This window comes from Scylla paramamosain, chromosome 5 (genome assembly GCF_035594125.1).
Source record: "Scylla paramamosain isolate STU-SP2022 chromosome 5, ASM3559412v1, whole genome shotgun sequence".
Taxonomy (NCBI): Eukaryota; Metazoa; Arthropoda; class Malacostraca; order Decapoda; family Portunidae; genus Scylla; species Scylla paramamosain.
The window spans coordinates 22,512,556-22,525,055 of NC_087155.1; the positions used below are offsets into that span (position 1 = coordinate 22,512,556).

The 12,500-nt window shown below is 47.1% G+C and overlaps 1 long non-coding RNA gene across 2 annotated transcripts in view; it reads left to right on the forward strand.

Moving 5' to 3' along the window:
* Nucleotides 1-2,197: 2,197 nt before the first annotated feature.
* Nucleotides 2,198-12,500, forward strand: part of LOC135100676 (uncharacterized) — a 114,567-nt gene continuing 104,264 nt past the window's right edge. For both annotated transcript variants that reach the window (XR_010268861.1, XR_010268860.1), the window contains exon 1: nt 2,198-3,663. This is a non-coding gene — a long non-coding RNA (uncharacterized LOC135100676). The remainder of the gene's footprint in view (nt 3,664-12,500) is intronic.

Below are 12,500 nucleotides of genomic sequence, written 5' to 3' on the forward strand. Positions count from 1 at the left end.
GATAGACGGGCCATTAACAAGAGAGAGAGAGAGAGAGAGAGAGAGCGAGAGAGAGAGAGAGAGAGAGAGAGAGAGAGAGAGATGGCGACTGAGGGATAAATGGACAGACAGACAAGCAGAGACGATGACAAACAGGAAGAAGTAGGGAGACAAAAACACATGTTCTTTTCATCATGCACATACATACATACATAATTGTTGCATGAAGACAAGTACATACACATACATAGTAAAAACAAGCAGACAAACAGACAGACGAATAATTATCCAATCATTGAGTCATATAGTCAGTTAATCATACAAGCAATGCTACAATCACCCAGTCATGTTAGTCATTTAGGTCAGTCATGCAAACATACAATCAACCAGTCACACGGTCAAACAATTTCACAGTCAATCGGCTAGTCAGACAGGTAAACGGACATACATATATACAGAGTCATACAGTTAGACAGACAGTTAGACAGGTAACCAAACAGACAGGAACTTGACTCATGCCATTATAAAACGTTTCTCTCGACTCGACTCCACCCTCGCTTGGTCGTTCCGTGTAGCGTTTCGTGATACAGAAAAAGAATCACACACACACACACACACACACACGTCACATTGTTCTTATGTCGCGCCCTTCTGTCGTCTTTCTTCCTGGTTCGTCGACTGGAGTTACGTGTTCACTCAATGCTTCTTTCGATTCGAGTCAGTGTTCGGGGAGTCATTGTTCCTCAGGCGCAGACGCTGCACTGTGCTTCGACTCAGTTATGTCGGTCAGTTCTTCTAGACAGTTTTTAACGCTGTCCTTGTTATCTGAGTCAGTGGGGGTCAACGTTTGTCAAGAGTCAGTCTTTGATGTTTACCTGAGTCATTGTTTGTTTAAGACTGTGACTATTTTTTATGGCTCGTTGCTTTACTCATACTGTCCGATTGCTAAAATGTTCTAACGTCAAACTTAAACTCGTCTGTATTAGCTGAAGTGTTTTGCTTCATTGTATCGATCAGCTAATGTTTTTCGCTCCGTTAGCTTTGACTCCGTTCAGTGGCTGAGGTAGTTTTCAATGTTCAGGTACGTTCAAATTATTTCTAGTGTAAGTTTTATGGTTATTATTTATTTTTTTTTTTTCGATCGGTTAGTGTTAACTCTAGTCAGTATTTACCTGTGGCTGGATACTCTTCATCTGATGCTGAGTTGAATCAGCGAAGTGAATTCCAAAGGTAGTACCAGAATTACTAAGAATCAGTGTTGCCATGAGTGGGTGTTACCTTCTAGACTCATTTTGGCTCAACGTTGTTCCGTGTGAGGTTTGTTTTTACTGAACTTTCAAAGTGGGTGAGCAGCACGGCCTTAGCAACCACAGACATGCACTCAGCACTCAGCATTGTCCCGCAGACGACCTTCAGACGGACCTGCGCAGCACAAGGTCAAGCAGTCTGGCTCCTCCACCTCACCCTCCTTCGCGCACTCACTCCCACACACTCACCCTCCCTCCAGCATTCCCTCCTACATCCCCTCCCTTCCTCTCACTCCCTCTCTCTCCTACTCCCTGTACCTCTATCGTCTCTCACTATCCCACCTTCTTCCCCCTCCACTTCCCCTCCACTGGTTCCCTCTCACTTCCACCTTCCGTGCACTCTCCCTCCCCTTCACTTCTCGTGAATGTCCCTCCACCAACCCTCCCTTCGACACCGACACACACACACACACACACACACACACTCTCTCTCTCTCTCTCTCTCTCTCTCTCTCTCTCTCTCTCTCTCTCTCTCTCTCTTATTATTATTATTATTATTATTATTATTTTTATTATTATTATTATTATTATTATTATTATTATTGTTACTATTATTATTGTTGTTGTTGTTGTTGTTGTTATTGTTGTTGTTGACAGTAACAGTGCAAAAAATAGTAGTAGTGATACCAGTAGTAGCAGCAGTAGTATTATAATAAAGATCATTATAATTACTTAATAATTATTGGTTTCACTGCATTGACTTTTTTCACCTGTAATTACTTAGGCCTTAGGGAGGTGACTTTCTTGACACAGAGGAGGCACACTTGCCCAGCAGTCATTCAGCGCCAGCAAGAAGTTCGCTGCCTTGCCAGAGAGCATCGTAAACAAAATGAACGAGCAGTAATCTGTGTGGCTGATAAAAAAAAAAAAAAAATACCAGACCAAAATAACAAAAAAAAAAAAAAAAAAAAAAAAATCGTGGTGTGGGAGATGAGGCAAGTGGGCCACAAATAAGGGGTGCGGACACCTGCCTTGCGGTGCGTACGCAGGTGTTTTGGTCAGTATTGTTCTACTTACATTTTCTGCATTTTTGTGGCACAGACCTGGCTTGAAAGGAAAATATGAAACAGATCTATAGCAGACACTTCCAGCGCCTCGGCGGTCGTCGTCTTGCCACGGTCTGAGTGCACTCAACGCGCGTGGAATACTGTAACCCGTGGAGGGGTGACTGGAGCGCTGTGCCATGCTGCTTGTTCCTGATGGTGAACATTTTGAGTTTTACGTACAGATCAAGAACTGGTAAGGCGAGGAGGTGCTCAGCGCCACCACAGAGCTGGAGGAGGCTGGGGGCGGCAGCACTCCGAGGCTGCGACATGTTTGTGCTGAAGTGCAAAGCAGTTGTATTGTTTTGAGTGAGAATCTGCTAGTAAGCATCCTATTGCTTTTCATGACTGACGGGGCACACACACACACACACACACACAATATCCTGCTCCGAATCATCCGGCGAGACACCTTCCCACGCCGCGGCCCGTGTCGTGGCGGCCTGCATCGCCGGCGCAGCTTTGGTTCTCCTTGTCTGAGGCCGTGCCAGCCGTCCTCCACAGGTGGTCTACCAGCTGCAAGAATAGGGGAAAGCACCGTATTTTGGCATCAGTACGCGCCACCCGCCACCATCCCCCACCGCCGCCGCCGCCGCCACCACGGCTACCGCCACCTCCCCCACCTCTACCCTCACCACCACCGCCACCAAGTCTGGAGCGCCAGTCGTCTCGTACTACAGTGACGGCCGGTCACGCGCGCTGTGTGTCCCGGCCGGTCGGCATCGTGCAACCCTGTGTGCCTGAGTGCAGCCCAGGTGTCGTGCCGAGCAGCGTATTGCCTCCCCACTTGTCTGCCGCAGTGTTCGACTGTTCCACCAGTATCCCTCCCCTTCTCCTTCTTCTCCTGTTGTTATTATTTCTGCTGTTTTTACTATGTCAGCAGATATTGTCGACTCTAGTGTCAGTGGCCGACCGAAACTGTGACACTTGTAGTGATAGCAGTGGTTGTTACTCTCAATGCAGCGTATACCAGGAGGGCCCTAGCGGTGCCCTGTGCAGCGGCGGCAGCAGCAACACAGTGCCACGCCGAGCGGGGAGGAGGAGGAGGAGGAGGAAGGAGGTTGTGCTGCCAACACTCCTGGGTGGCGGGAGGGAAAACAAAGAAGTGAAGGAGAAAGAAAAAGTTATAGAGAATGATGGAGGAGTGAAGGTGAAGGAAGGTGACGGAAGATTGTCTGTGGGAGGCGCGGCCGCAGGAGAAGGAAAGAAAGGTGGGCGTGGGCGGAGTGAGCCATGCGCCCCGCCCACAGTCATGCTGTTCGACCCACCCACCAACAACACCGACCATGTGCCGCCCACCGCCCTCGCGACCCTAGCACCCGCCCAAGCACAAGGTAAGTTCGAGGTGTCCTTCAGACCTGTCGGGTTCCTCTGTGTTATTGCAACGGTAGAGGTTAGGAGCAACAGGTCGGGGGTGTGGAGGAGTGGGGGGGACAGGGATTTATAACTTGTCCGGGAAGGGAATCGGAGGCAGGTCGGGGCAGGGGAGGGCGGCCTGGGTGTGCAGCAGCAGTGAAGGCGGCGCTGCATGCATAGAGACAACTGACATCCGTGTCATGAGGTCAAAATATATAATAAACATTTCCTGTTTTTTTTTTTTTTATGTATATATTTCGTGACGTGTTATATTTACAGCGAGAACCAGTTTTGTCGTCATTAAGGGTAATTTGAGAATAATCTTGTCTGTTCCTAGCACAGTGCAATGACTTCATGCAGGACGTATTAAATCATCGAGCTGCTCGCTTAGTCACCTCGGCAAGGGCCAGTTAGGAGGGGGTAACCTGACGAGCCTTGCCGCCATGCACTGCCGCGAGCAGGTGTGGCCCACCGGGAAAGTGATTGACGTGAGGGATGCGGCGCGTCTGAGTGGCGGACGGGGGAGTGTCTGGCTGCTATGGCTGCAGGGGAGAGTGAGATTGTAGGCACCGAGGTATTAACTAGACGTGAATAAATAAAATGACATAAAGACCTCCGGGATGCAAGTAAGGCCATTTATGTTAATTATCTGTATGGACTGCCTGTTTGCTAATGAATGAGCCCAGTAAATATCAGTGAGGTGCACGGGTTGCTGAAGACGGCTGCTTATGTTGGTCAGACTATCGATGGTGACTGGCGTTGTCATGTGACGTGCAGGCTGCTGAGGGGTTAAGGCTCGGGAGCCATGTGTGTGGGCGAGGCGGGCGGTGACATGTGAGCTGCAGGCGTGACGTGAGGGGCGGGTGCATGCACACTGCTCCACTGATGTGATTCCTGCTAGCCTGAAAAATGGAGAGAAACTGGTAACCGAGTAGCTTCTGTAAGTCAAGTTAAAAGTTATTGGTTATATTGTTTGGTGAAGATATGAAGTATAATTTCATTGGTATCGGGTGCTGCAATGTGAGGGTGAGGGCGTCGTGACATGGGGAAGCAAGATGTGGGCACTCAAGTGAACAGTGCTACATGTGTGTGGTGACTTACTATCGTACAAAGGCCTTTCAATGTAACATTATACTCTTGTACTTGTTCTTACTTCTTTCTTTATATTTGAGAATTCCCTGGAGCATGAGAGAGAGAGAGAGAGAGAGAGGAGAGAGAGAGAGAGAGAGAGAGAGAGAGAGAAAGGAATATGTAATCACTTCTATCATTACCACTTGCTTCTGGAGAGGACGGTGAAAGACGACGACGAACAAAAGGTGTTATGCCACTACATCAAACACCTGAATAAATGATAGTAAGAACTGAACAGGTGACTCATCCCTCTTATGTGTAGCCATGATTCAAACACTCACTCCTGCCGGGCATCACTGCGTACTTACCTCATCTCCTCATCTCCGACTGCTTCTTTGTTCTCAGATTGGTTCTTCATTTCACACTTTTTATTTTTTTTTCTTTCTCTCCGAAGCCTTAACATTTTCAACCTCCAACGCACTACCAAGCTCCCCCTCCTCCTCCTCCTCCTCCTCCTCCTCCTCCTCCTCCTCCTCCCTCCTCCTCCTGTTCTCGTTTTGTTTATATTCAATCGAAGACTACGAGAGAGAGAGAGGAGAGAGAGAGAGAGAGAGAGAGAGGAGAGAGAGAGAGAGAGAGAACTGGAGACAGACTGAAAGCAAGACATGACAAGTGAAGTAGTTCCGTAACAAGCAGACAGCAGGTGGGCGCAGTCAGACAAGAGGGGCGGGTGGGTGGGGTGGGAGGTGGGTGTGGGGCGTGGGAGGGTAGACATAGGTGTTGACACGCAGACAGAGAAGTAAGGAAGATGGCAGAGAAAAGCGAGGCATGTTAATGTAAAAGTAGAGGAGGTATGGAAAGGGGGCAGACAGGCTGGAGAAGAGCAAACACCAAAGGTAAACAGCAGCACGACAATACAATGGCGGTCTTGTGTACACCTGCAGAATAACTTAGCACCGTTTATTCAGGTGTGCATGTGTGTGTGTGTGTGTATATCCATCCTTTTCGGTGTACGTGTGTGTACATGTGTGCATGCGTCTGTACATAAATCGTTGTCGTCTGACATTCCCTTACTTTTCTTGTTGCTGCACCCTCGTGTCAGCGCGCGTCCACACACACACACACACACACACACACACACACACACACACACACACACACACTTATGTAAGAACGAAGAATAAGGAACATCATAATATGACACACACACACACACACACACACACACACAATTATGTAATAGTGAATTATAAGGAACATCATACATGCACTTGTGTAATTACACGTTGCATGCATTCTACGTAGAGGACTGCGTGTAGTAATAGTAGTTTCTTGTTGAAATAATAATGCATGAATAGTTGTGCGCAAGATAATGTTTTAATCAATGACTAGCCCCCAGAAGTGGTGTTGTTATCAGTAATCAGGATTATGGGAGTTGTCTGGGTGAAGCACCTCGCTGGCGGGGCGCGCGCCTGACCTCGCTGTGACCCTCCCGGACCTGTAAGCTTACTCCTCCACACGCCGTCTGGCCAGAAACAGTGGCAGGCACCGCCCTGCCCCGCTCCGCTCGCAGGCAGGCATTGGCTGACCTCCCTCTAGTCACAGCTTGACCCCGCCACCCGCCCTCCAGGTGCCTCACCGAGATGTGGGTCACCGGCGGCGGGACGAGGGCAACGTCACACCTGTCCCTGTCATGAGAGGCAGGGGGGCGGGGCGGAGCGGCAGGAGGGGCGGGGCTCTGCCTCCGCATGTTCTCAGCCACTATAAATCTCGACATTATTTTGCCTTTTTCGTGTAATCCCGACGGATACCACTTGTCATACCGCATACATAACTTCCCTTCCTGGTGTCCCTCCAGAGCGGCCAAGGCAGGAGAGGGCGCCTCAGGTGGTAACATTTTCATGCATTATTCTGGCAGGGAGCAACTCGACTGTAATCAGCTGGGGGTCTCTCGGCAGCACCACTTATCCCAGTCTGTCCTACCACCGCGCTCCGCTCCCTTACTTCTCACCCGGAAATTCCCTCATCAACCAGTTTCTTTAATAGATATGTAATTTCCTCGTCTCGAGGCACATATGTCATCTTATATACATGTTGCTCTCCTGACGTCGCAGCCTGTTTCCCTGGGTGGCGGCGGTAAGGTGCATTGATAGGCAGGGTGTTCAGGTAGTGTGTGGCGTCCTTTGGTATTCTTTGGGGATGTGAGGTGCAGCGGGGTGTCCTCAGCGAAGGTCCTGGTACGGGGACACGTCCAGGGGGTGTGTGGTGCATGTATTGGGAAACTTGTGTTGATCCAGACAACTCCTACGTCTGGAAGCGGCCGCGCCGCCACATAGGTCTGCCACGACCTCTCTCACAATTATAACTGGACACTCGCCGGGTTTGTCTCATCCACATCCACCACCCTCACGCGATGTCTGCACTCTCTCTCCCGCTACCTATACCCCACCCACACCCATCCTCTCCCGTCCAAACATCCAAACCTTTTCCACATGACACACCCACTTTGGTATTCCAGTCATCAGCCCCCACCTCACCCACCCAACCCTTCCCGCCCATCCTTCCTCCGTGGTATCGATATCCACTCGCAGGGCGCCCACACTCGCTCACATCCATCATCCTTAATTCATATTCTTATGCATATCACTTCCAAACGCTGATAATTTTCACATCACATACAGTTTGCACTTTCATACACACACACACACACACACACACACACACACACACACACACACACACACACACACACACACACACACACCTAGTTCACCTGCTTACGTTGTCCACATATACTAAAAAAAAACTCATTCTTTTACATTCACACTGTCTACATCCCTTTATCGTCCTTATCCATCCATACATACTTTCATCAATCCATCCAGCCTTCTGTTTTATTATTTCCTTCTAGCTCAGTATCCTAAAGATAAGGACAACATTGTAGGTTAGTAAAATGTGTGTGTGTGTGTGTGTGTGTGTGTGTGTGTGTGTGTGTGTGTGGTGTGTGTGTGTGTGTGTGTGTGTGTGTGTGTGTGTGTGGTGTGTGTCCAACTGTCACATGCTCTGTCCGCCTTTGTGTCTGTCTGTTTACATTAGCTTGGTTGCAAGGAGAGGAGGAGGAAGACGAGGACGAGGACAAGGAAAAAGAAGAGAATATTTTGCAGTTTCGTCCTCTTCCACTCATTCCACTCTCTACTCCATCCACCACTTCCTAGAGACTTCTTTTCCCTTTTCCACCTAGGACGCACCTGCTTGCCACTCATTCCACCGTGTATTTTCCTCCCTGCTCCCTCCTGACTCCTCTGTTCCCTCCTCCTCCTCCTCTTTGCCCCTCTTCACCCCGCCCTGGCTCTCCCTCTCCTCCCCTTACTTCCTTCACTTCATCCTGCTTCCACCAACTCCCTCTTTCCTTCTTGTCACTCTCTGCTCCACCAGTTTTCTTTCTGCATCTTCCTTCCACTTTATTCTCTCTCTCTCTCTCTCTCTCTCTCTCTCTCTCTCTCTCTCTCTCTCTCTCTCTCTCTCTCTCTCTCTCTCTCTCTCTCTCCTGACGCTATTTATCCATTTCTTCCTTTTAAAATTCACTTATTGCTTCCCCTCCTCTCCACTCACTCCTTCTTTCCACTCCCTCTCTCCACTCCACCTCCCCCGCAGTCTGAGGAGTGGCAATAGGCTGTAACGTGCAGGTATCGTGCTAAATGACTTTTGTACTCAGGTGTGTAGGTGTCTCCTCTTCTTCCTCCTCCTCCTCCTGGCTTCTTCCGCCACCCTCCTCTGTCTTCTCTTATTTTCATGTGTTTCTCTCTCTTCATCAGTCTTCTCCTCCTACTCTGTCTTCGTCGTCTCCACTTCCATCTTCTTTATTTCCTCCTCCCTCCCTCCTCCTCCTCCTCTCTGGCGGAGAAGCAAAGGCATATTTGGCTCCGGTGTTACACTGGTGAAGTGGCGTGTTAAGATTAGATGTCTGGCTCTCTCTCTCTCTCTCTCTCTCTCTCTCCTCTCTCTCTCTCCTCTCTCTCTCTCTCTCTCTCTCTCTCTCTCTCTCTCTCTCTCTCTCTCTCCGAGTCTACCGGTCTACCTGTTTTTCTGTCCGTACCTCTCCCAGTTGCACTGTCTACCAGTCCGTGTGTGTGTGTGTGTGTGTGTGTGTGTGTGTGTGTGTGTGTGTGTGTGTGTGTGTGTGTGTGTGTCCCCGTCTGGGTCTTTGCCGACTTGTTTATTTGCTTCTTTCTTTTTGCCTCCGTCTGCACGTTTCTGAATCTATCAGCACACACACACACACACACACACACACACACACACACACACACACACACACACACACACACACACACACACACACACACACACACACACACACACACACGTGTCAAGTAACCTCTTCTGATCAAACTATCTCTTTGTTATGTATTTATTTAATTTTTCTTCGAGGTGGTGATAAGAATCCAAGCGTTACAGTCAGTGTTATCTGAACTTCCGTCATTCCTCTTCGTCATAAAGATTAATGAAGGCGACGATGATGATGAACAGGATGAAGTGAAAGACAAGTGCGTAGATAGGAAGAGGAGGAGGAGCAGCAGGAGAAGGAGAATAAGAGGACCCAAAGATTTTAAAGAGAATGATGGATATGATGATGATGATGGTGATGGTGATGCTGAAGAGAGGAAATTGAAAGACAAGTGCGGAGGTAGATGAGTAGGAAGAAGAGATAAAGGAGAAGGGACAAGGATTCTAAAGAGGACAAGGAACAGAAGTACGACAAAAAACAAGCAGACGAGGTGGTGACTACCAATACAGACAGCTCACCTGGCGCTCCACCTTGCAAAAAAAGGCACCTAGAGGAGGAGGAGGAGGGGGAAGAGGAGAAGGAACCTGTGGAAAATGTTAATTGACAGACAAATGGAAGCAAGACAGAGAGGCAGACCAGACCATAAAAGGAAAAGAGAAGAACGAGATAAATATTTATTTTAATCTGACGCACAGCACGTAGTAATGTTAAGTCTTGCTCGGGGTTCCTCTTCTCTCTCTCTCTCTCTCTCTCTCTCTCTCTCTCTCCTCTCTCTCTCTCTCCCTCTCTCTCTCTCTCTCTCTCTCTCTCTCCTCTCTCTCTCTCTCTCTCCTTTATTATTTTCTTTATTGCAGTTGAGATAGTGCGTTATACATATACGTCCATCGCATTGTGGTGCAGCTTGTATCGAATTAATTTCTTTTCTCGTAAGATACGTTCTATGTGTGTGTGTGTGTGTGTGTGTGTGTGTGTTGATGTCAAACTCTATCTTGCGGCTGTCTTTTCATTCTTGATGGTACAGTCCGGTGCTCGTGTTTGTTTGGGTCCTTTGAGTCCTTTGAGTTCACTGGTGTACCTATCGCTAGGTCTTGTCAACATGAAATTCTGAGTCGCCTCGGTAATAGCTCGTCTTGTTATTGGTAGTCGTGCTGTGTTTTGCCATTCAGTTCGTCAATCCTTACCTTGCTTTTTAGATGGATAGGTAAATTGAATGACATAGCTGTAACTCTCCACCTGATTCTGTTCTTCGTATGTGCACTTGTAACATTTCCCTGCTAGTTACAGTGTGATGAATGTTATTTTGTATGACTAACAAGGCGATTTTCCGTGGCAGAAATAAATGTGAAATTCACTTAATGTTTTAACTAGTTGGTCATCTCCTGATGCTGTCAGTTGCGTCTTGTGAAGCCGAACCGTAAAAAAAAAAGCTCCGATCATTCTATCTAGGTTAAGAGGAAGATATAGCAGTCAAGAAATCAAGGATATCAAGACATCTTAACTAAATCAGCCAACTCTTTCAGGGGCCTTTCTGTACAGCTTTCCTAGATTGTGGCAGTTGTGCTAATATTGAGACCCCCGAAAAGACGGTGCTTGAAATACTCAACATACACACACTTACGTTCTACTTCAGAGAACAGCATTTCATTATCGTGGTGCAAGGATGTTTGATTGCTAAAATCCCGGAAGCACTTGTTGATTTTTTTGAGATTACCAGTTAGAGATATAAACATTTCATCCTTGCCTCCCTTCCACCTTGTCTTCTTTCCGTCTTCTCTTCCTTTTCTACCTTCTCCCAATCACTGTCCTTCCTCGGGTCCATTTGTTGCTCCGCGCTTGACGTGTACTGTATTTATTTATCTTTTTAACCTTGGGTTTATGAGAGAGAGAGAGAGAGAGAGAGAGAGAGAGAGAGAGAGGAGAGAGAGAGAGAGAGAGAGAGAGAGAGAAGAGAGAGAGGAGAGAGAGAGAGACTCATACACACACACACACACACACACACACACACACACACACACACACACACACACACACACACACACACACACGCAGACACTTAATAAAACAAATCATAGCAAGGTCGAGTAAATCCCCTACATCTCGGCATTCAAGTCAATTATTAACGTAGCTAAAGGCAGTAGTGACCACATGCAGGATGCCACGCAGCCACTGGCGATAAGAACAGTGAGAACGCACATCAGGGAGTTACAGGTGCTCCCAGTCATGTGTCAGTTCTCCTTTACCTTCATCAACACAGCTCCTTACTTTCCCCGAACCCTGGTGCTGGTGACTGGCGGGGGGTGTGCAAGGGAGGGAGAGATCAGTATTCTCCCTTCTCTTGCTTATTCTCTTGCTTGTCTCTTGCTTGCTTGCTTTGGGGGGAAGGAACGTTTTGACCTTTCCAGAATTCGTTAATCTGTTTGCGTTGTAGTCTTATATATTATGTGTATGTATTTTTTTTTTTTTTTTTTTTTTGCTTATTATCTTTTTTTATTTTCCGAGTGAAGAAATGGTATTGGTGGTGGATGTTTGGTGTGGGCGAGACGCTGCCTGCCACTCAGTAAGTCGCTATGCCGCCTTGTCCTCCCTCTCGTTGCTGCGGCCTCGGTGTTATCAGCGTCTCAATAATGCGAGTTATATTTTCTCTTTGTTCACTGATGGCGGGAGAACGTTCTCTTGTTTCATTCGTCCCGTGACGTAGTGTGTAACGAAGACTGGAATGTTAGTGATGTTGTATGATGATGATATTTTTAAGGCTTTAAAATTACAATGACAGAGGAAAAATTCATTATAGTAGTAGTAGTAGTAGTAGTAGTAGTAGTAGTAGTAGTATCAGTCATGCGTGCTGATTTATAAAAGTATTAGATTTACTACTACTACTACTACTACTACTACTACTATACTACTACTACTACTACTACTACTACTACTAGTACTACTACCATCACTACTGCTACTACTACTACTACTACTACTACTACTACTACTACTACTACTACTACTACTACTACTACTACTACTACTACTATACTACTACTACTTTACCATCTTTTCTTCTTGTTCTTCTTTTTTTTCTTCTTCTTCTTCTTTCTTGTCATCATCGTTGTTATTGTTTCTGTTGTTTTTGTTGTGTTTGATGTTGTTGCCATTGATGGTGGCGATATCATGGTGACGCTGGTAACGCCTATAAATAGAACGGGGAAAAAAAAAATGGAAAGAGAGAGAGAGAGAGAGAGAGAGAGAGAGAGAGAGAGAGAGAGAGAGAGAGAGAGAGAGAGAGAGAGAGAGAGAGAGAGGAGAGAGAGAGAGAGAGAGAGAGAGAATGTACTCATATTGTCTTTTCCATCGTCTTTTGTTGTGGCGGAGAGCGAAACTTTGTACCTTTGTTCGTGGTTTTTATTTAATTATTTTTTTTATCTATTTGTTTGTTATATTTATTTATATTTATTTTTGTTGGCC